We start from the raw sequence: 25,272 nt of genomic DNA on the forward strand, positions 1-25,272 counted from the left end.
CTTTCTTGGCCCTTTCTCCTTTCACTGTTTGAGTGTGTGGAGGGGCATGGCGGTTCATTTAAATCTGAACGTGACATACATATATATTTATTATACATATGTACTTATTGATTTGACTAACACATAAGTGTTTTTAGCAACTTTACACAATAAAGTTACTTAAAAATATAAGAAAATAAAATTACAAATAAATCAAATTTATATTACAATAGGAACCAATTTAAATTAAAAATTAAAACTCTCCTTTTACAACTCAAAAGATATAAAAAGTGTAAATAAAACCAAATAAAAGTAATAAACAAACTGGTATACTATTATTATTAAACCATACGAAATTGTTATACTTGTAGCACAAACTTGAAATTTTTATAATTATGTCTAACTACTCATAAACGTTGTTAGTATAATTAGTTATCAACGATTAAAAAAACCCCAAAAAAAGATCAGGGATAAGACCAAATATAAAGAAACTCCTCATTTCCTTTGTCGAGCTTCTGAAAAATATGTTTCAAAATAATAATTTTAGTTTGTATGAGTGAGTGTATCTATTAGAGTGAATGGGGGGGCTGATGTGGAATAGCATCCCCATCTCCCCTCGAGCTGTGTCCGTGACTTGGGTCGATGGCGGAATATTTATAAAAGTACCCCATGGACCCCAATTAGATTAATTTGCTTTGGTTTGCAAGTAGATGGAGGAATATTGAGTACTCCGTCCACCAAATAGAAAGAATGTAAAGTATATAGGTGTGAATGTATTTATTTGTGTGAATGCGTATTGAATGTGCGTTGCAATATCACGCTCGAGGCTGAAATGACCAAGTTGTCGGATGCCCTTTAAAAACAATAAAAAATATGTAGAGATTAGTGACCGTTAATCGATAGTTATTCAGATATCGTGAGATGCGTTCGGGTGTGATGTAGGTTTCAGAAAAACATTTTTTTTATCGTGCCAACGTTTCGATCTTTTATTGAGATCATCTTCAGGGCCTGGGATTTACAAACAATGTTTACATTTAACAATTACATTTAGGATGTGGAAAAGTGAATTTATACAATGCAAAATATATTTTATATTCAAACAAAGTATTTCTATTCACTCAAAGTGTTTGTCTTCTGTGTAATTGTTCCATCCATACTTTGTTTGAATATAAAATATATTTTGCATTGTATAAATTCACTTTTCCACATCCTAAATGTAATTATTAAATGTAAACATTGTTTGTAAATCCCAGGCCCTGAAGATGATCTCAATAAAAGATCGAAACGTTGGCACGATAAAGAAAATGTTTTTCTGAAACCTACATCACACCCGAACGCATCTCACGATATCTGAATAACTAATACAAATATTTTAAAAAATAGTTTTATAATTCAGAGTCACAGACTTTCATGGGTTCAACCTGGCCATTTGTTCACCCTGCTATTCCCCTACAATTCATACAGTGGTTAAAAAAATCGAAAAATCAACTTATGACCGGAGTGACTTAAATATAAAAGAAAGAGTTAATTCAATAGGACATGTAGAGAGTTCGTAGTATTTCTGAGCCTTGAATTGTAGAGTTTTATAATTTAATTTAAAATTAAAGTTTAAAACAAGGTAAAATCCGTGTAAACAATAATTTAATTAATAAAGTTATTGAATCGTATCAGCTAATAATATACTTCATTACCTTCATTAACAGTAAAGCGCAGAGGGGAGAATATTATTATTAATTTATGTACGTTAAAATAACCAAAATTCTTTAAATTTAGACTTGACATATTAATGAAATTAAAATTTTTGAAGCATTACCTTTGGCTGTTTTTATAATTTATAATAAATGTATATTTAAGACACTTCATTAATCGTCCATGTTTGCTTTGTCGGAAGTGTGTGGATCTGCATATTCTACCAAATTAAGTAGCTGTCTTAAATTAACATTAGAATCGACTATCGATCGAACGTCATTAATTCAAAATGGATATACTTGCTTTTTTTCAGTTTTCCGCTTTGAAAGATGACAAATAAATAATTTAAAATGCCTTTGGACAATTAATTTCATATCAATTTTGTAAATTAATTGACTTGTGAATGTTAAGTGACCAGTTAATCAGTTAAAACATGGGCACGGGAGCTGGAGTCTAAAGGTGGCCATTCACGATCACTCCAAATGGAACCGCGCCAAGCCGTACAAATCCATTTGGAGTGCCTGAAATTTGAGGGGGCATTCACGACCGCTCCACAGCCAGTCGCTCCCAACGTCAACCAGTGAATTACCTTCACAAAATGGATGACGATCTCTTGTGCTACTCTTCTGTTTATTTACATATTAAAAACAAAAATCGAAGAGGAAATGGTGTAAGAAGTGGATCCTGAACAGAAGCCGTAATACCGACATCAATTTGATGAAAGATCTTTCCCTTGAACCCGCTGATTAGAGGAACTATTTAAGGATGGATGAAATGTCTTATTTATTCATTATATTTAGTGTTCTATTGACCAAATTACTTCTTTCAATTATTTAATCTTTTTTGTAAGGTTTTGGTTGAAATGAAAAAGCTAGTGCCACTTGAGCTATCGTGACTTCGATCCTCTCCGACACCAAAAAATGGCAAAAAGAGAGAAAATTCGAAAGATTGTAGGTTGAGATGGGGAGTTGGTGCCCAAGTGGTTCGATCGAACTATCGAAGTCAGGATAGCTCAAGTGGTTTGCGCAACGGCGTATTTAGCCGAATGTCGTGACACTATTTTTTCATTTCAACAAAAACCTTACAAAAAAAAAAGATTAACGTCTTATTTATATTTACTCCAGCTTGTTACCCCCTTGATTAAAAAACAAAAGACAGTCATGAGAGAAATCATCACTACATGAAAGGTTGGCAACCTCATTACGATTTCTCGCTGCAGGGATGAACTACAAAGAACTTAACTTCTCTACTACGATTTCTGATCATTGTTAGGGGTTATCAATACCGCATCTCTCATTGCATTTGTATCCTTTGCTTTGAAAACGTCAACCAACTGGTTAAGGGTCGAATTTCTTTTTTTTCTATCGTGGTAATATATTCATTGTGCACCACTTTCATAAACATGGTAAACTTTCATACAATTCAATCACTTCAACAATAAAATCTCGATTGGATGTCATTACCAATAAAGAATAAACGTTTTTGACTTTTTGAGAATGTACGACGGAGATGTTTGCTCAGTGAAAGAAGACGGAGACTGCGCAAAAAAAACGAGGGTTTTCCCAATCACGACCAGGCCAGCGCGCCAAAATCCCCACCCTCCACGATAGGTTTTCCCATTCACGAACGCGCCATGCCGTCGTCGCGCCGTAGATATTTGGAGTGGCGCGATGGAGTTTGGACCGGTCGAATATTCGGCACAGCCACGCAAGCCAATTCAGTTTTGCCATTGACGTGGTTTTTGGAACGGCGTCGCTCCGTTTGGATTGCTTGGAGCGATCGTGAATGGCCACCTTAAGAGATGAACCCAAAGACCGAACTGACTGTAAACCTGTTTTCCAGTCTGAAATCATAGAGATTGAACCCTGTGCTAAGGAAATAAAAAGGCTAGGGATACATTCCGGGAAGATAGCCTCTCTGAAAGCCAGGCCCTAGCTTTATGTTAGTTGAAAGCAAAGAGTGTTTGGAACTGCAAGGAGGATCTGACGGAAGTCAGTGACACTAATGACCTGACCCTGGGTCCCTGGACATTCGGTGCATGAAGGAAACGAAAATGTTGACATGTTGACAAAGATGGACCAACATGGACTCTTTGGGTCCTGAACCCTATTATGGGTTAGCATCCTACCATAAAAGAGGATCTTAAAATGGATCCTTAATGAGTCTACCAAAACCTGGTGGACAATACCAGAGGTATGAGACACGCGAAGAGATTCATAGAAGGAACATCCGCAAAATGTACAAAAGAATTACTGGATGGCAACCGAATTCTGGTTGGGCTCCTGACAGGGCACAGCCACTTAAAAAACACATGCACCGGATAGGAGTACAGGCAGAACAAACACTGTGAATATACTGCCAGGAAGAGGAGGAGACCGCAGAACACAGTTTATGCTTCTGTGAAGGTCTATGTAGGTGCAGGGTCTTGCAACAAGGACAAGAAAAACCGCAAGCAGGTTCCTTCACTAAGGAGAAACTATGGAGGCTGATTAATAACCTGAAGCTGGCCAATGAGTTATAACAGGGAGCAAATAGATTTAAGTCGAGGTGTAGAAGAATGCCTTGTGGGCTCCTCTTTTATCCATATCCCTGATCAGTTAAAAAGTAATGCAAGGAATAACAAGTAGTTTCAAGTCAGTAAATGTTGACTAAATTCAAACATTTTTTATATTTGAATAGATTTTCCCCATCTCTGTCGTCCTAGTATTTTTCGAAATATACTATTTTTAACTTTACGTTTCCAAAGAGGTTTCTTTATCGTATTAAGTCACTCAAATCGGCTTAACAATATTTTTATTGTTTGCGAGAGTAAAGAAAATCTAGGCAAAGAATTTCAAACAGAAAACTGAAAACCTTGAACAGTAGCGAAAGGCTGAACAAATGTTAGTATAAAACTTGATGCAATGTAAAGTTTCTAACCTTGAAGATCTTTTTCTTCAACAATCCAGACTTTGTGATACGGTTGTTATTAAAATAAATCAATTCTGACTCAATGAGCTAGAAGCAAATTTAAAATAATTTAACTTCACTCATTTTCATTGTAAGAAGTCTAAGCTTCTGGCTCTTTTTTTAACATGAATGATATTGATCAACAACTTTACTTTTCTTTTTCATTTTTCATTTATACGTTCAATTATTTAGTCTATCTTCCCCTAATACCAAGTGCGTCACAGAAATTTTTATTGTTCTATAAATTTCACTGTAGTTTGCCAATAATACTTCTTTATCATTTAATCTCTTGGGAAAAAGGAAAGTGTTAAATGACGAATCCGGTGGCTTTAGTTAAGTTTTACGAAGTTAAGGTTACGGTAATATTGCGTGAACTGATTAAAACAAAATGATAAAAATAACAATTAAAATATTTTACGCGTGTTTTTCTTCTGCTGAATTGCATGTTTTGTTGCAGTTTCAATTCAAACATGTTGCACGATCGTTTTTAACCTTGAAAAACTATTTCGTCGTTTGCTCGTGGCATCATATTTAAGAAAAGTGGCACAATGCAGGGTAGAGTTTTTTCTCTCTTTCTCTTTATTATAAAGTAAGAAACCGACATGTGCTGGGCAAGGCTAAGCGAGGGATTCTTTAATATTATACGAACGAGGATCGATTTTCCTTCATTCAGTCCAGTTAAAACGCAAGGCTTTTACTCATTCTTAAAAAATACATGAAGCCCCTCATCAATATTGCAAAGTCCGCAATTGAATTAAAACATATTATTATCAATAATTAACTAGTTTGGAAACCATTTATGATCAAACATAGCTAACTATTAGAATCGTGACCCTCTTACTTTTATAATTCAATATGATTCTACAAGAGCTGGTTGGACGATAAATGAGAAAATTTATAATAGATTTTGTTATACAACAGTTCTAAACTACAATATAGACAACTAAATTAACAAACATTTTAGAAAAAAAAGGTAATTGCTATAGAATGATATAAAAGTATTAACCAGTGTAAAATTACAAAGCACGTTTCCTTTACACTCTTTTTGTCCTTTCGTACGTTCGATATTCTGGACATTTTTACAAAAATATCAATCCTTTACGTTTGGAGGCTCTGCCTACTACTTCTGTACTGAAACCCTGAGGTTACTATTGCCCGTGAGAAATGGACCCTATCGTCATTTTTTTGTTGGAGAGATACGCTGTCCAGGACCGACTCGATTGGTTTGGTTTCTTGTGTCACTGGATCAAGTTCTTCAGGGTAACGAAAAGACTGACGAGAAGGTAAGCCCGCAACGTCCCAACCTCCGGACGTGACCACTCCGATCCGGCCCTCTGACGATAAAAAGCAATAAAAAATATGATCAAAATAGAAACGGCGTCAGTGGGCCGGATCGGCAGAGAAACGTTTACGTAACAAAAGCACGGTTGATATATGACCTTCGGAAGATCTGAATTGTTGAAGAGGGATCACCCTCACCCGATTGAGAATGGGCCATGGGAGGTTGGCACACGGATACTTAATTTTGGATTAAAGTCCACATATTTGTCCGGCAAGGTTGCTCGATGTATCCCACCTTGGTTGCGATTCTTAGCTTCATATAGAGAGCGTGTAGGAACGCCACCCAATTTGAGAATCGTGCTTGAGCTTTGGGTCCCTCGTTCTAATTTTTAGAGCAAACGGGCAGTTTTATGGTACGTATTGTTTGGTATAATCGCGTATTTATGAAACCTCGGTGATCTTCGGCTGAAGGCCCTCTCCGCTCTCCTTCGAACGAGACGTTGAAAAGGAAGGACCCTTGTGGAAGATGGAGACCAAGCAGAAAATCTTTTTGTCAAAATTACGGCGGTGAGCTCATCTTTTAGTTTATATTTTTGAACAATTGATTTGAATATATTGTGAAATGTGTGGAAAGATCTATTTTTGGCCGTATGTGCTATTTGCTTTCGTATAAGTCATCAACACGCAAAATTTAATCGGGGTTGGAGATTATGTGTACTATGGGAAAGCCGATGGCGGAATATTGTTTACCGTACCGAACCTCAATTAGGTTATTTATATAATGCGTGTAAATAGTGATGGTGGAAAATCTGGTATTCCTCCACCCAAACCGAGTGAATAGTGTGTAAATAGGAAAGAGTGTATTTAAGAGAGAGCGAGTGGTTTTATATAATGATGGCTTTGGAGGCTGAAATTACCTAGCTCTTGGTGGCCCCTGGTACCCAACCTCGGCTGCTAGACGGATAAGGCTAAGATTCGAACTGCCAACTCCGCGGGTGGACTGCAAAAAGTAATAAGCTCAATTTTACACACGCTTAAGTTGTGCATGCGGGTGCAGATTTGTGCTTATAAAAATCATTAATTAGTAAAACATGCTTTTAATTAACCATAAATTGAGACTGTAGGAGAAACGATTGCTCCAAATTGTTAGGGATGGATGTTTCTCTATCTAGGGAGTACGCGGGAGAACAGGCTGATGTATTTCGGCCTGTTAGCCCTTTGCGTGCGGCATACGACCCGATGCACAATGCGGGCCCGACCATTCGGAGTGGACAAGCGGAGAGCGAAGTTGTCTTGGCCCTTAGGGGATGGGGCGCCTCTACACCAATTCTGCGGCGGTAACACTATTCCGTCATATGCGGAGGTGCGTCAGCTCTCATCTTAAGAATCAAAACGTCCAATAAGGCCGAAAAGGCCAGGTGCGGACGCTAAAGATCCTCTTGTCTTGTTGACGATGAGTTCTTGGGAACTGAATGTTCCAAATTGTACTCTACCTACAAGGACACATTCTTTGTGGGCCCAGGCAAAGTCTGACCATCAACCCTGGTGCCTGGAGGTAACCAATGATCTCCTATTTCCTTCCCTATCCTTCCTTACCCCTTCCATTTATCCTCTCCCCTCTGCTTTGGTAGAGTCTTCCTGGGTTACTGAACCCGCACCCCTCAGGCAACTGGTGCACCAGTAGGGGGTTCGTATAAACTACCGGGGGGGGTGACAGATTAGTCCAACCTTAAAAATAATACTGAACCATGGGAGTAGAGTATCCAAGCGGCTCTACTAATTGCAGTTGGATTCGTGTTGGTCGGGGTTTGTAAACAAGTTGTACCTTAGCTGGAGGGTACCTACCAACCAGAGCCGAGATGGAGTGCCTTCTCTATCTCTCCGGGGGTGATGAAAAGCACGGCTGAAAGGCTGTGCTAGAAACCACAAAACTGACTTTATAGGGCACTTCTGAACTTGGTTAGCATGCACCACCTCGCTAGCCAAGGAATGTGACAAGTCCATACATGTAAAATCTTCCTGGTGTTCTCTTTGAGAACACTGGGCGTCTGAGAAGTCCCCTCGGGGATAAGTCCGGATGTTAAAGATCCTCATGGGTCTCAACACCCATGAGTAAAGATGGGAACTTTATATGTTCCATTTCTTCATATTTATTTTATCTTAATCTAAAATTAGTGGTTTTTACGAGTTATTATGGAACAGATTATTGTTTGAAAATATATTTATTTATATAGAAGGCACCACCAAGGGTCATTATTGCCCATATAACATATTAGAAACACATTTTGTCTTTTTGTTGTGCTTGAAGTTTTTAGTTTAGATAATAAATAAAATCGATAAATTTTACAAACTTTTTACAATTTAATTGAATTGAAATGTTTGCACAAGTTTGTGCGATCTGATTGTAAATTTTACATCCGAATTTAACTTTGAAGACTGTTCTTAAGTTGTTATCTTGATAAGGGCTAAAGCTGGATTTAAACTCCTAAGCTTCCTTTTGACTTGAAATTTTAAAGCTAATAGTAGTTCGTCAATTATGGTATTTTCGAGCTGAGTGTTTCTCACAATGAGTTCACTATATTTTTTGAAAGGGAGGAGAGGAATTTCCCGAATAAAAGGTCCGACACTACATCAAAAGCCGATGTTAAAAAGCCAAGGAGATCGAATTTTTTCTTCGTCCGCGGGAAGAAAGCGACAACCGTGTTGTAATACTCTCCCTTTCAGGACCTCTTTTCGTTTTCTACGGACGGATCCACATTACTCATTCACGCGGTCCGTAAAATCCATGGGCCAGTGTCGAGAGGGTTGGCCCATGCGAGTCGAAAATCGGCACGACGTTCGAAACCCTGTGCTGTTTTATGCTGTCCTGCTTAATAGGCCTGTTATGCTTAATATGCTGATGGAAAGGCGCATGCGCGAGCGCTCAAGACAGCTGATGTAGGTCTCCCATCGACAGTCGCTCGGCAACCTCTGTGAAGTTTTGTGCTCCTATCGTTGTTTGGATATTCCGACACTACGTAAGTAAAAATCGTTAGTTTCAAAAAATACAAAAACAAATCATAATGGTTTTAAATATTCTATTATTATTAATAATAAAATAGTGTTAAATTTTTGGATTAAGAAAATTTTTCAGCATCGCAATTTTAAGTTTTCCAAAGCAAACTAAAACACTGATAAGATTTAAAAAATAAAAAACACGCTTCTTGAAAAAATTGACAACCACCATCACGAATTGATTTTCTTAAAAAAAATATTTTTAAAAATTTAATTTTAAAAAAATTGCATATTATAGGAAGAAATAAATTTGTACTTTACAGTCCTCTTGAAGGGTTCGAACACGAAAATTGCCATTAGTTATTATTTTCGAAAAGTTGAAACATTTTCAAATCTCGACCCTCGTCAAAATTATAAAACCTAAGTTGCGTTTTGCTAATAAATAATAAGTACAAAGTTCCTGTTAAAAACGATAACTTTTTGCTTTTTTATGCTTAAGGTTTTGTTTTAAAATAACCAAACAGTAATGTTTTCACACAATTTTGAAATAAACATTTTTCATAATAATGTTGGACAAGTTTTTTTTAAATTTGTTCTCTACAGAGAATGTTATTAAACTTTTAGAATTTTTTTATAGTTTTCTCAAAAGATATCTGTATATATATCACTTTCTATGCTATATTAAACTGATTGTACATAACTATGCTTCTACTGAAAAGCAGAATAATTGCTGGTTAATATTTATTTTGTCTCCTTGTTTTTCAACATCTTGGTAGGTTTGAAGCAATAGGAAAATTAGCTAACGTTAAAATAAAGATATTTCATACTGTCTATGGAGAAGTTCATCTTATTCATCGACAAGGTTTATTTATTTGCGACCTTTTTTCTCAATTTATTTTTTGGGCCAGTGTAATATTTAGAAAACAGCTAGGTTTTCATTAATGTTTGCACTGAACAGATCAATTACTGTATAAAAAGATGTATTGTTTTTTTTTTCTTTTATTGGGTTCAAATTAGTGAAAGAACCAGAAACTTATGTAAATCGTTAGCTGGTTTAAAAAAAGATTCCGTTTATAAGAGAATTAATATATTTTTTTGGGTTTAGTTAATTAATGTGGATCATTTCCTAACTTACTAATTTAGTAGAGATAGATTTAAGATAGGGTGAAAATTTGATAGTCTCTCTTCAAGAGTAAATTTTATATGTTGGAATGGGACAATTGTTTAAATTGAATTTCTCACTTACTACTGGAGTCTATTTGTGATTTTCTATCCCAGTAGGCAGCAAAAGAGCTAACGCTAGAAAGCTAACATAAAAATAAGCGTTTTTGTTAGCTACAGCTCGTGGACAAAAATCGATTTGTTATATTGGGGTAGAAAATATACTCTATTATACTCCAAGTTTTATGTCTTATGTGCAATTATGCCCAAATAAGTGGATTTCTATTTAAAATAAATTTAATTTTTTAAACACTGGCGTTCTGTTTTTAGACACCAATTCAGCAGTAAGTAGACAAACGATTTATACGCTGCATTTACAATAGTAATTTGATGAGAAAATGTATTCTTCCTTGATTTTCTGCCTTAGTAGGCTCAAAGGAAACGAAACAGAAGCTAATATAAATGGGCTAAGTTCAAATAAGCATATTTTCTCGTTTCTACGTTTAGAATTTTTACGTGATTTACTTCTAGAGAAAGGAAATTGTATTGATTATTCTTCAATATCAATGGAATCGTAATAAAACTTGTTTAACCTAAATTCTTTTCGTGCGAATCAACCATAAAACACTATTTTTAATTTATCATGAAAGTAAAACGTTTTTGATAATGATTTCGCACCTATTTTGAAAATTTCGTCGGTTTTATTTTTTTCTCTTTTGTTTTCAAATATTTTGTAAAATTCGAGGAAAAGCAATGAAGCATCAAATAAATACTCAAACGTCAAACTAGATAAATTTGATACTTTTTGTTCAAGGAAAATTATTCCAATTTATCCATTCGGTAAAGGGATCATATTCAAGTGCATTCATTTTTATAAATTATTTTTAGAGCATTGTAATATACCAATTAGGTAAATTGCTCGTATTTATTATTAATTATTTATTTTTTCCTTCTTTATATTTCACACTTATTTTGAAAATTTCGTCCGTTTTATTTTTGTTTATCTTTTGTTTTCAAATATTTTGTGAAATTCGGGGAAAATTAATAAAGCTCCAAATAAATCGACAAACGTTAAACGACATATTTCATACTTTTTATTCAAAGAAAAAATATTCAATTTTATTCATTCGGAAAAGAGAACATACTAGAGTGCATTAATTTTTATAAATTATTTTCAGAGCTTTATAATATACCAAATAGCTAAATTGCTCGTATTTATTATTCATTTTTTCCATTTTTTTTATTTCACACTTATTTTGAAAATTTCGTCCGTTTTATTTTTGTTTATCTTGTTTTCAAATATTTTGTGAAATTCGGGAAAAATTAATAAAGCTCCAAATAAATCGACAAACGTTAAACGACATATTTCATACTTTTTATTCAAAGAAAAAATATTCAATTTTATTCATTCGGAAAAGAGAACATACTAAAGTGCATTAATTTTTTAAAATTATTTTTAGAGCATTGTAATATATCAAATAGGTAAATTGCTCGTATTTATTATTAATTAATTATTTTTTCCTTTTTTTTTATTTCGCATCTATTTTGAAAATTTCGTCGGTTTTATTTTTGTTTATCTTTTGTTTTCAAATATCTTGTGAAATTCGGGGAAAAGTAATAAAGCTTCAAATAAATCGACAAACGTGAAACGACATATTTCGTACTTTTAATCAAGGAAAATTATTCAATTTCATCCATTTGGTAAAGAAATCATATTCAAGTGCATTCATTTTTATAAATTATTTTCAGAGCTTTATAATATACCAAATAGCTAAATTGCTCGTATTTATTATTAATTTTTCCAGTTTTTTATTTCACACTAATTTTGAAAATTTCGTCGGTTTTATCATTTTTTCTCTTTTCTTTTCAAATAGTTTGTGAAATTCGGGGAAAAGTAATAAAGCTTGAAACAAATCCACAAACGTTAAACTAGACATATGTCATACTTTTTATTAAAGGAAAATTATTCAATTTTATTCATTGGGTAAAAGGATCATACTCAAGGGCATTCATTTTTATAAATTATTTTTAGAGCATTGTAATATACCAAATAGCTAAATTGCTCATATTTATTATTAATTATTTTATAACTTAGTAGATTCGTACAAACGTAAACAGATGCTAAATTTTGTCAGGATACATCCACATACTCGCTGAAAAATTCACTAAAGTAGCACCAGGTGATCTATTTATCACACTAAATATGATTAAATTAGTGATCCAGACTAATTTCTGTTTTGTCATCCAAGATACTCTCAACGTACTAATAAAGGTTAAATAGTAGTCACTATAATTGTGCTGAACTTTTTCATATAATGGCCAAGAAAGACAGAAATGAAAGTTTTCACTATTTATTATCTAGAATTGAAACTAAAAGTTGATAGATTTCATCAGGTTTGGTTACGTGAAAAAAGTATAATCCATTACTTATATTTAAAAATTCATTGTTTTAAATATTTATATTTAATATATTTATATTTTAGAATATTCCTTCAATTCATTTGTTTAATTAATTCTCCTTGCGATCGAACAAAAACAAAATAGTTATCGAGTTACATACATTGAAATAAGTACGAGCCCTAGATTCTATTTATAAGCAAATGAATTTAATAAAATCGGGACAAAAGAAAAACAGAGATTATACCCAAAACTCATTTCATTTCTTTAATCAAGAGCCGGTAAAATACGGCAGTATTCAGCAGCAGCAGAATTGCTAAAAAGTTTGAAAAAGACGCACAAGCTTAAGTAAGAAAACATGTTTTATAAAACATTTTATAATTTACATTTATACACCATGTTCCAAACACCCCACTTCCTAGTGTCTGTCATTATCTTGTACAAAACGGGTAATTTTGGTATTAAAGAAAAGACAAATGAAAATATACGATAATACCAGGCCAGTCTCAATAAAAATCTGTGCACTTAAATCAATTAAATTAAGTTCAAACTAGACTTAAAATTTTTCCCGTTGGGAAAATAAGAACAGAGTTTTTGCGATAAAGGCAAGAATGGTTTCCTTGCATTAAAATATCTCTGTGCCAATTCCTTCAGTTAATTTTAGATTGTGTTTACTGAGAAATCAGCAAGCCGATAAAGTTAATCGCTTTCATTAACTGATTGGATTAGGTTAGAGAAAATAAGTAATTTGACATTTTACCAAGCGCCAATTTAAAGTTGATCAGAACAAATATAAATTGGTTTTAAAGACTAACTTAAAGGGTCTAATTACATCGGAAAATCAGGAAAGTTTTGGGTATTTATAATATTAACAACTTTGTATATTGTGCGTTTCTTTATTTCATAATGACTCACAATGATGTAAAATACCATCGAATTTCCATTTCGCGACGCTCTGGAAATTGTGGAGAATTTTAAATAATTTATATGTTCTAAAACGTTTGCTATGTTTTGATCCATTTAAGGCAATTCTAAAGAGTACCTCGCGCGTACAGTGCTATCTATCAAGTTCCTGAAAACTCTCATTCCTTTCATTTTGTTTGAATTTATATCTGAGTCCAATACAAAAGGTAGATTATATAAAATACAGTTAGCATAGGGAAAGTAATAAAACAGTAACAGAGGGTATTAGTAGAAAATGTTATGTTTATTCACTACATTTAAAAAAAATAAACTATAGAGAAAAAACCCTTAAATTATAATAAACTTCATCCTCCCACTAAGATGCACAGTGACCCTAGCCACTTCCTACTTTATATACACTCGACTTTAATTGTATACACCTAAGTAAACAAAACTTCGAAACCATAATTTTTATGTTCCAAATACACGAACTGTAACCAAACGTTTCCAACATTTGCATACTGGACGTTAGTTAATAATAATTAATTTCGTTTACAGTGCGAGTTGAGACTTACTTCAACAATGACAAACTAGTAGATTAGTAGTAAAACATTCAGCATGAAAAATAATTTTTTAAAAGAAAATATGTTGTTTTTTGAAGAAACAAGTAGGGTGTTAGCATATATAGTTTCTATCCATAGAAAAAAAATTATTTTTTAATAAACTGAGACATAAAAAGAATAAAGAGACTTCACAAATGAAAATGTTATTTGCCAAATTACAAACATAAACAATTTTAACTCATTAAATAAAATTAAATCTATCAACTAGATTGTTTTTATGTTTATTATATTCTTCATTTTTTTAATAAAGTTGAGACTCAGAAATGTAACAAAACCAGAAAACTTATTGGTTAATTTTCGACTTAATGGAAAAGTGAGTTTTGACAGTTCAAAAATGAACAATAAATTAAATATAGTCGAAGACAAAAAAAGAAAAGAAAACCTATTTTGTTTTTTATTTTAAACTGTATGTATTTTGTATATTTTTATCGTTATATTAATTACATATATGTTTTACTAAAACCAAATTAAACGAGACCAGAAATTCTTAATTTAATTATGATGGTTTGAAAGAAAATTTACCAAAACACCATTAAGGGAGAGAAAAAATTTAACAACTCATTACCAAAACAAAAGCAGGTCGAAAAAATTGTAGTGAAGTTTTAATTTAGTTAATTTAATTTTTCTATCATTAAATGATTTTCGTGTTTTGGTGAATTTTTTTTCAAGACATCATAATTCGATAATTTTTATTAAAACTCTTAAATTTCTGATCTAGTTTAATTTTTTTTACAGTAAAACAAGTATGTTGCAATTAATATAACGATAAAAATACATACATACATTTTGAAATGATCAACAAAGTCCGAGTGTTCGGTTTTTCGCTTTGAATGTCTTTTTTGCGAGAATACATTTGTGTAAGGGAAAAACTTGGAATCGTAAACAATTCGTATTAATTGAAAATGGAAACTGAAAAAAACGAAAATATATATTTACAAACTAATATTGTATGTTTTGATAAATTGACCCAAATTATAAGAAAAATAGGTCAATTGCGAATTACTAAAATTTGAGTATTGAGATGGGGTCTTTTCTGTTATACGACCACACAGCTTAAAATAAAAAACCTTAATCTCTTTTATAATTGGATATCCCTAGCCATCCCCAAAATTTAATTACACTTAAAAGCCGACGTATTTGTTAAGTACAGCGTATACGATACATTGTTTATCTTCATAACATATACCATCAAAAGTCCATTGTTGCGGTTATATTCGTTCTAGGTGCTTCTTTCTATTTGAAAAAAGAACATGATTATTCAATTTTGACAGTTTTGTTAGATCCACCTATTTTTCGGAGATTCTGAAGAACAGAATACGTACATACTTATCGTATGTTTTCCAGTCTGTAGTAGAGCTTGTACTCATGTTAAGTTCACCAGCGCAGTAACTGTGAATTGTTTTGCCCATGAATAAGCAAAAAAAAAGTATCAAACGTTAATTTGTTCCCGTATTACCACGTTTTCTTACTCTTGTGGCTACATTCCTTCCAATTCCAACTCTACCTGTCGTGTGGTTCACTTAGATTAAGCGTCATTTCATATCCGTTAACGCAATAACGCGTATAAGAATACTTCTTTGACGCAAGAAATCAACAGTCTTTTCCACGGGATCTGTTTTAAAAACCCAATGTGCGACATGATTATCAACCGTGACTCTACTGGAAGTCAAAGTATGCCGCACTCGTAAACGATAACCTCATGGCAACTGGTTCTAACAGTTCAACATCTAGTTCTGAAATATCTACTTTCAGCACACGCCTTATAACTCTCGTAAAATAAAAATAGTAATGAAAACATCTCTATAGTTTAAATTGTCTCCTCTAATATTAAAAATACCCCGGATAATTCAAAAATTGGCTAATATTTTACATGAAGAACGTTTTTTCAAATATTTTCAACGTTTCCATGCATAATTTGTTTGTAAATCGCCGAAGAAAAAATATTTAAACAAAATAGATTTTGTTTCTTGCACTCTAATATTTTATGAGCTTAATTAATATTTTAATGAGCTTATTTGATTAAAAAAAGATGATTCTAATGAAACCTATAACCTATGAAGATATTTAAAATAGATACACTGACAGGCAAAAAATTTTCAATTTTTGTTTCGTTTTCTCGATGAGAGAAAATTCTGCCCTTAATTTGTCTCATTATTTTTATCAATAAAAATTTGTTTATGTTATGTTTTAAATTGGGAATATTAAAGGTGAACATACTTAACCCTTAATCAAATACAAGGATAAAAGATTTTTCATTGTTTCTCTTTATTGAATTTAAACTACAATATTTATTCAGTCTCATTTGAATTTTGAAGCGATAAACTGTTTAGTTTCCATCTTTGTTTTCTTAATTTTAATTTTTAAACATACAAATGCCACTTACTGCTGTGGATGTTGCGCATGGTGTGGCACTTATTGTTCGTTCCATCAGGTATGCGGCTATTGCCATCGGCGTTCCCTACGAAACACTGCGAGACGCCGTTGGAAGTTTTCGAGAAACTATGCCCCACAAAGGCGTAGTTCTGGAGGCCCTAGGGTAACAGAGCCACAGCATCACCGTTTTTTGACTGAGAATTTTGCGAAACCGGCACCTTACTGTTGTTCACGCGATTCATCAGCTGCAAGAAGTTTGAGGTGTCCAAATTTCTGAACGCACTGCTCGAAGAAGTTGAAGTCGGTATGGGCTGATGGCTTTGGTCTGCTGTACATTTTACAGATGAGTGTAGATTTACTCTTCCATCTCCAGAAAAAGTGTGGAGAAGGCGAAATGAAAGGTACGAAGCATTTAATTTTCCCCAGATCCAACCTTTTCAATGTAGCTCAGTGATGATGTGGGAGGGAATTTCAATGGAGAGTCGCACAGAGTTGGTTGTTGTTCGTGGAAGGTCTTTGACGGCCACACGCCATGTGGATGAAATTTTGGAACATCAAGCGTTGCCATCCTTGACGAAATCAGCGACAATCCTACTCTAATGCACGATAATGCCCGTCCACTTGTCTCTCGCATAGTACAAACGTACCTTCGACAGCATAACATCAGGGACTTAGCCTGGCCAGCCCGTTCTCCATTCTTGAACCCATCGAAAATTTATGGGTTAACCTCAAAAGACGAATAAGAGCACGTCTATCACTTCCTGACACACTCCACGATCTTGAAAGGTCTCTTTGTGAAGAATGGGCTAACCACCAGCAAAGAGACATTTCCAGACTGGTAGAAAATATACCATACATGTCTTCGAGATGTAATGAAGGGAAGAGAAGGAAATACGCTATATTGAAAATCTAAAACAAATTTTATCTGTCCGTCTTTGTTTTTTTCCCTTAGAAATTTACTTTTTTAAACTTTTTTATACAAAGACTCAATTATTAAACTTAAAAAACGTGAAACTTTGATTAATATATAAAAGTATATACAAATCAGGCTATATTACAAGTGGGTGAAATTTTTTGCCTGTCATTGTATTTTTAAATGTCCTTTCCTAACTTTTCTTTTTTCTTTCTTGGTTTCTTGAAATTTTCTCTTTTTTATTTTTCGCTGCGCCTTTTTTAATAAGTTATCATATATAAATGAAGGTTTTGCGGTTAAGACCCGCTTAAATCCCTTTTGCTATCTTGACATTCCGCTTTAAAAAACACACGGAAAAAGTGCTTTTAGCGTGTTTATCGTAAAAGTGGCAAACATTCTAAACCGTTTACGTTCCTTGTATTATCTTCTCATAATGTGAAATGTTTAGAAACTGTATTTTGTCTCTCGTTCTGTCGGGTCGGGACAAAAGACAAAAGCGTTTTCCTTGAGCGATCGGGTGTTTATGAATGAAACGCTTCCTCATGATTAGAGCGGTCGGGAACGTTCTGACCATGAAAATTATATAATCCAAACACACCTTTGTTTGACCGGTTGCCTTAATAGCAGCCAGCAGCCGCAACAAAGAAACGGCGGTTTTCCGACCAGTCCCAACTCCCGGAAAAACACTTGCACGACAGCCCTCTATTTGTCTTGTAGGGAAAAGAGCCTGCACTTCTTTTATTCACGGGCTGCTTAACCGAAACAAAGTTCAAACAATGGGTTTCTGTCTCGGGTCAGCCGTGTTGGCGAAAAAGTCAACTAGTATAGCCTTTTTTTTTCCAAAGGATTTTTTTTTCTGTGGACATTTTGTTCTCCGCCTTTATCGGACTTAACGGCCTAAACGGTGTCCCTCGGGGGGCATTTTTCACCATAGCCCAGAGGGCGACATAATTGTGTGTCTGGTACGTCATTAACTTTTCTACAATCTTCACTCTATTGTTTAAATTTTAGCCAAAATTGACAATGCAGCCTTTTGGGCTGTTATTTCAACAGAAATTAATTAAATTTTCTATTTTTTTGGTATGGAATAAAATAACATATTAAAACATTCTTTTCCCTGTTAATGGTTACGTCAAATTTTAAATTAAACTAAACTCAATTTGCACAAAAGTTAATTATGCTCTGTTCAACTTTTGAAATACTTACTTGGTAATAATTTCTAAAAACATCTCTCTCTCTTTATCTTTCTTTCTGTCTCTTTCGTTTCGCGACCTAAATTTTCCACAATTTAACCTAAAACGATATTCATTCTCTCTCTCTTATCATTATCAACATCGTATATGTATTTCTTTGACAAGGAATGGGATGGATTTTGATATTGTTCACAAAAAATTGGTCTTTAGTGTCGATATGCTGAAAGTAAAAGTATTGTAATTGATTAATAATATTTTAAAATTTATGATGAAAACGACATACTCTTAAAAAGGTTGATGTAGATGTAGCTGTAACATTCGGAGTGTGTAATATACTGCGCCATTTGAGAGCTATTGTAGGTACTGTTCCTACAGCACATCGGTGAGTTTTAGTTCACCAGTAGTAGCCCTGATTTCAATGGTTGATTTTTTTTTCTACGGTTAAGTTGTTCGTCCCAAAATCCTCCTGCGAGTAAGTGTGACACCGCATTTTGCTAGTAGGTGTGTTTGTGTTTCCTCTGCTTCTTTTCAGAATCTGTCTTGTCCTGTCAAGAATCTCGTTAGGATTCGTTGTTCTTTCCTGCTTTCTTTGATTCATTCTCTTGCTAAACTAATCTAATTTGTTCGAAGCTTCTCGGATTGTTTGCGTCAAATGAGGGAATTTCACTGTTTTCAGTTGCCCTTTTGTCTAAGGTGTTCATCCCTATTTAATCGGCCTCACCAATTATTTTAAATACAAAGTTTTTATATTGAATAATGATATTAGTTGAAGCAAAATCATTGCCCCTTTTTTATATTTATTACACCATAAATTTCTAATTGTTTATTACAAAACTTACATAATTATCTAACCAAATACGTGCTTAGCATAATCATTTGTTAATTATTTATTTTATAATTAATAACGAATTATTATAGTAATTTCATATAAGAATAAATGATACGTAATTGCTATTACGAAATCGAAAAAAATTGTCAGAATACAAACAATTTTTAAATAATCAATGATATAAAATATAGCTCTATCTTGCTCAAAGTAAATAAAGAAAAATTTAATAAAATAGAAATAATTTAAATAAATCTATATGTAATTGAATAATAATATTGGTAAATAGAAAACTATATTTCAGTTCAAGGTCAGTATGTTTTCAGGTTGGTTATTTAATCATTGCTTTGGCTTACTGTTTGATTATAAGCTTAATTTTCTTAAACTGATATTTAGACTTTTTTTAACAAAGTGAAAAATGAAGTTTTTTCGGAGGATCTACGGAAGAGGTCAACACAGAGAAAAACTTCCTTTCGGTTTTCGCTGAGCTTTCGACAGTTTTTATACTGTCATCTTCAGGGCCTGTTTTATTATCATATAAAAAAACAACAATTAAAAACATGAAAAAACAAATTGCACAAAAATTGAAATATCTTACTTAAACCTTAATGAGGAAATAAAAAGACATGGTGTTTTGGGCACAGGAGTACATTACGTTTTTTTGCTCAGCATCTAAATATCATTTAAATTGAATAAATTAACAATTAAAAATTACAACTATAAGTACAATAAAAATTAAAAAACGTGGTCGAGAAAAGGTTACCTCATAAAAGACTAAAAACTAGTAAAAACCTTCTTTTTGTTGTTTTCAGGTACATGCGATCAGAGTGTGTTTCTTATACATACACATATACAATTAACTTATCTTACAGTTAAATTACTTTACATTACGATCACAGATTAAAAAAAAAGTGGAAAAACTAAAAAATATCATTAAAGATGTTATCTCAAATATATCGTATTTAGAATGATTGAATGCTTCCTGTTTTGGCTTTGGTTGCAGGTGATATTTAGTGACATTTAAGAGTAAAATAAGCTTGAAAGAAAGCAAATACAGAAGATACAAACTTACTTAATAAAGCAGAAGAAACGAATCACAAAAATGTATTAATCCACAATATTAATTTCTTTTAACGGACGGTGATTAGGCGAATAATTAGGACTAACAATAAGTAAGTTTGATTCCGTTTACAATGATAATAGTATTTTCACAAATCGTCTAATCTGCATATTATCCTTCGCCATGTAATTGAGTTATTCTACAAATTCCCGACCTGGATTTTAGGCTTTACATACAACTCGATTCGACTAATCGTATTTAATCCTTTTACACATTTCTGGATCATATGGTCAATTGGTTTCCATGTAGCGATGTAGGTAGGAAAGGACTTAGCGATCAAGGCCAGTGAGATAGCCTTCACCGTTTCGATCGCATTGCGACGAGTCGTCGATAAATATTTTACATACGGTTTTTTTAATGATCCTAGGAAAAAAATCATCAAAACATGCAAGTTGCCGGTTGCTTTGTTTAAATATAAGTATACATGGATATCAACGAAACGTCAACCATTCAAATTATCGTAAAATCAAGGTTTTAATCAATATCGATGTATTTGTCTGCTTGTTTTGGTAAACATTATAATATAAAAAAGAAAATATTAATGGTTTTGATATGACGACCCAGCGTTTTGTGATATAAAATTCACATATTTAGATAAGTTTTAAAGTGGCATAAAAGAAAAATCTGAAAAATATTTGTTTCGTCATATTGTAATATAAAGTGTTAAGCATTTGTTTATTGTAATATCATGAAAATTTTCAAGATAAATATATGATAGTAAATTTTCTTGTAAAACAATCACAAAAATTCTTTGTGACTTGATATTTTAGGCTGTTCTGTAAAAAATGGCAATTTTCAAAGGCTAAAACAATCAAATAAACAATTATTAGTAGAATTTATATAATTAAAATCAATTCCTTCCTGGAAGGAAATATCATTTTATACATAACTGTGGAAAAGCGTTTTGACAGAATAAATGCCGTTTTGAACAAAATAGTAAAAAAATAATCAAGTTATGAAAGTAAATTTTAAGAGTTTCAACGTTTAAACATTTTTGCCTCTAATAAAGCTCTCCAGATGAAAGAAAACTGAAAATCCGTTAAAGAAAGATCGGGCGAATAATGATGAGGTAAGATTTCAAATCCGAGTCGTCTTAAGTTTGTGTGATGTCATTTCTGTGACATCATATCTTGCGCTGTCATTAAGGGGGATAGTGCCCTTTCTATTGACCAATGTTGAATCCCAATGACCTCATTTTTCGTCCAAAACGACTAATTGTTGATAATAAAATTCACAATTATTGCATAGTATTGAATCCATTCATTGGCCATCAAACACTAACTTTTTTAGGGTGAGCATTTGATTTTGCCATATTTGTTTCGTCAATTTCAATCATTTATTTGACCATTTATCCTTTTTCGCGACTAAGCGTCGGTGAGTTGGTGCGATACATCTGATCAATTTTACTTTCCCTGTTGATTACTTATGCCTGAAAATGGCGGAAGCATGATCCCCAGCTTCTCTCGTTTGCTCGATCAATATCATACGTCGTTGTAATATTGGTAATGTACCAGTAAGGAGGTATCCCCACATTTAAATTTTTAAAACCAACGACTGGGAGGTTTGTTCACTTGTTGAATCCTAGCCCCAAGCTAAAATAAAGTTCCGGATAGCCACAGCAACGACCTAGTTTGACATCATGTAGTAAAATTACACTTAATCGCTAATGTTCATGACTTAATTATTTAAAAAATATTTATTCCACAAAGCTGCTCAGCAAAATGACTACCAAGGAATGGAATTAAATACTGTTTAATTGATTATATAAATCCTACTGAAAAAACAACTACGGTTAATTCAAGATTAAAATATAAACCCGGCGGCTTCTTTAAAAAAGACACATTTATTATGAAACAACCGAAGATTTTGAGTTTAATTTATAATGAACTACTACTAACGACAATCTTTTACAAATTTTATTACACCTTAAGATATTATTAAATTAAAAAATAACTGAAAAATGAAAAATGGCAAAAAGGAGGGAAAATTTAAAAGGTGGAGTTGAGATGGGAAGTTAGTGCCCGAGGGGATCGAAGTCACGATAGCTCAAGTGGTAGAGTAGCGGCGTACTGACTTTTTTATCTCAACTAAAAACCTTAATTAATTGTAATTAAAAAATAACCAACGAGCGGTATTACATTTATTTTTTATCATACTTGTTACTCCAAATAATCTTGCCAAACTGTGACAGGTTAAGAAAGTTAAGAAAGAAGTCCCTGATCGTGGGAGAACGGGTCGAAAAGAGAAAAAACCACACACAAGTCTACGCATAGGCCATACAAGAATACTCACGGGCGCCGAAGGCGACCACATAGGTGCACATTTTCATTTGTGGAATACTTGACGTTTATAGCCAATATTTCATTTATCAGCGGACCTTTGCGTAGCCTTGGGACACGGGTGCGAACACAGCCCGCTTTTCCAGTACCTCAGGGCTAATGGTATAAATATGTATAGAGTTTGTGTTTTTATTAATATGTAGGATTGAATGTAATTAATTAGCACAAAAGGAAGGGTTTTTTAACAGAGGAACGGATGGAAATTATAAGAAAGTTATTAGCGTGAATGGAGCGGGTTCGACCCCGCCCTAAGGAATATCGAGTACTCTGTATGAGTGTATGACGTCTGGAGAGTAAAGCTAAGTTATTAGAGAGGATGCAGTGGATTCAACTCCGCCCGAGGAGTATTAAGAATAATGGGGGAATAAATGTGACCATGTTTGTGATAATGTATATGTATGTGTTTATACGTATTCAGTAGTTGACAACCATGATATGGCAAGACGTCTATGCCTGCGGTCATGTATATACAGGGTGTCCAAGCTAATGCGCCCACCTCACTTTTTTCTTTGCGATTCTAGATAGGAAAAAAGTATGAATTGAGACTCCCCTTTGTTTTGTTCATGTAAGGTCGATTTATGTTTTTCGACCTGGATTCGACATAAATCGAATTCAACTTCTTAATTTTAAATGAGAACCCCTATTTTTCACATTTTTCTTTGAAACAAGATTTTTGGCGAGAAAAAGAGCACTGAGTCATTAAAATCGGTCCAATAGTACCGGAGATATGATTTTGCCTTCTTTTTCATTTCAACCAACACCTTACATAAAGATTAATTAATTGAAAGAAGTTATTTGGTCAATCGGACCACAAAATATAATGGATTATTATTATTGTAAGGAAAATAACAAATAGTTTATGCAAGAATATGCAATTATTAACTATATATTGATACATTTTAAAATTTATCTGAATTAAAATGTTTCTAACTTGATAGTGTCAATAAAATCAAGCGATTTATACTATAATGTATATATATATATATATATATAGATNGGCCCTGAAGATGATCTCAATAAAGATCGAAACGTTGGCACTGTAAAGAAAATGTTTTTCTGAAACCTACATCACACCAGACCGCATCTCACGATTTCTGAATAAAATATAATAAAATTAAATGGATAATTAAAACTTAAATGGATTAATATTTAATAATAATAATAATAATATTTAATTTTGCCTTATTTTTCATTTCAACCAATACCTTACATAAAGATTAATTAATTGAAAGAAGTTATTTGGTCAATCGGACCACAAAATATAATGGATTATTATTATAATTGTAAGGAAAATAGCAAATAGTTTATGCAAGTATATGCAATTATTATATATATATATATATATATACATTATAGTATATACATATATGTAGTAGATACATGTATATACTATATATAAATGTATATATACTTTATTTTTTCCTACAATTTGTAATATCTAATTTGTAACATTTCAAGGTGGTAATTTTACACAACAAAATATAATAAAATTAAATGAATAATTAAAACGTAAGTGGATTAATATTTAATAAAATTAATGTTTTTTTATGTTCACCGCTGGATCAAAGGTAATCGGATGTTTTCGAATTTAAGGTCCGGCTGTTCTCGTTCTTTCTCAAATCTACTAGGCTTACAGCGTATAAATTATGTAAATTATGGTAATTAGATGATTGAACTGTTTTTGTTTTAACAGAAGAACAAAATAATCTTCTGCTTAACGTTAAGCTGACGTGAAAAATCTCGTAAATTGATAATTATGCCTAAAGATGCACGTTTATTGTTTAATTTGAATAATGTTTTTCTTAACGATGGAGATAAAGACAAAACCGATTAGAATTGTTTGTAGAAACAGGGCCATGGTTAAATTAAAAAAAGGAAAAGTATACGTTAATGAAGTGTAATTAAAAAAAAACAACATAATTTAAGAAGAAAATTCCGAAGCCTTTTTAACAAGAATGTACTCATACACGTTATAACACGTGCTGTTCAAGGTTGATTATAAATCCCACATTGTACCTACTGGCTGTTATCGTAATTAATCGAGGTTATAACTGAAGGATTCCAGCAAAGCGGGACGGGCAGGAGGACAGGCGATGAGGGCTTAAAATATGAGCCACCCTGTAAATTTATTGTAACGGAGAAAACATCTGCATACAGCTCGATAGCTGCTACCTGGGCGAAAGTGAATTAATGCAACTGGAATCGGAATTTGAATACGCCCCCCGATACGGCTGGATCGGCTGATTTATAATATGTACGTTGTTGTAATTGGGTTTCTGCTTTTTTTAAATTCATTGAAGGGGAAAATGTTTTTATAACTTCCCGATACACTAGTACTCTCCTAATATTCTCCATTTCCGAAGTATGCCTAGATTCTGGTAGGATAAATCTCACAAATCTTATTCCTAATGTATTAAGAGCCAGATGTTATTCTAGATCAATTCTGATGTTCTGTTTCAACCTCGTCTCAGTGGAAAATACGTATTGAATAAAGTGCCGAGAGATTATTTTGCTGTTTTAGTCTCTTAACGG

The 25,272-nt window shown here is 33.1% G+C and overlaps 1 protein-coding gene across 2 annotated transcripts in view; it reads left to right on the plus strand.

Annotated features, from left to right (window-relative positions):
• The first annotated feature begins 8,856 nt into the window (after positions 1-8,856).
• Positions 8,857-25,272, plus strand: part of LOC106672627 (Ig-like and fibronectin type-III domain-containing protein 1) — a 383,279-nt gene continuing 366,863 nt past the window's right edge. For both annotated transcript variants that reach the window (XM_014404191.2, XM_014404192.2), the window contains exon 1: positions 8,857-8,915. The gene's annotated coding sequence lies outside the window, so the exon portion shown is untranslated. The remainder of the gene's footprint in view (positions 8,916-25,272) is intronic.

The sequence above is a fragment of the Cimex lectularius genome, unplaced genomic scaffold (genome assembly GCF_000648675.2).
Source record: "Cimex lectularius strain Harlan isolate CLEC.00 unplaced genomic scaffold, Clec_2.1 scaffold152, whole genome shotgun sequence".
NCBI classification, from domain to species: Eukaryota; Metazoa; Arthropoda; class Insecta; order Hemiptera; family Cimicidae; genus Cimex; species Cimex lectularius.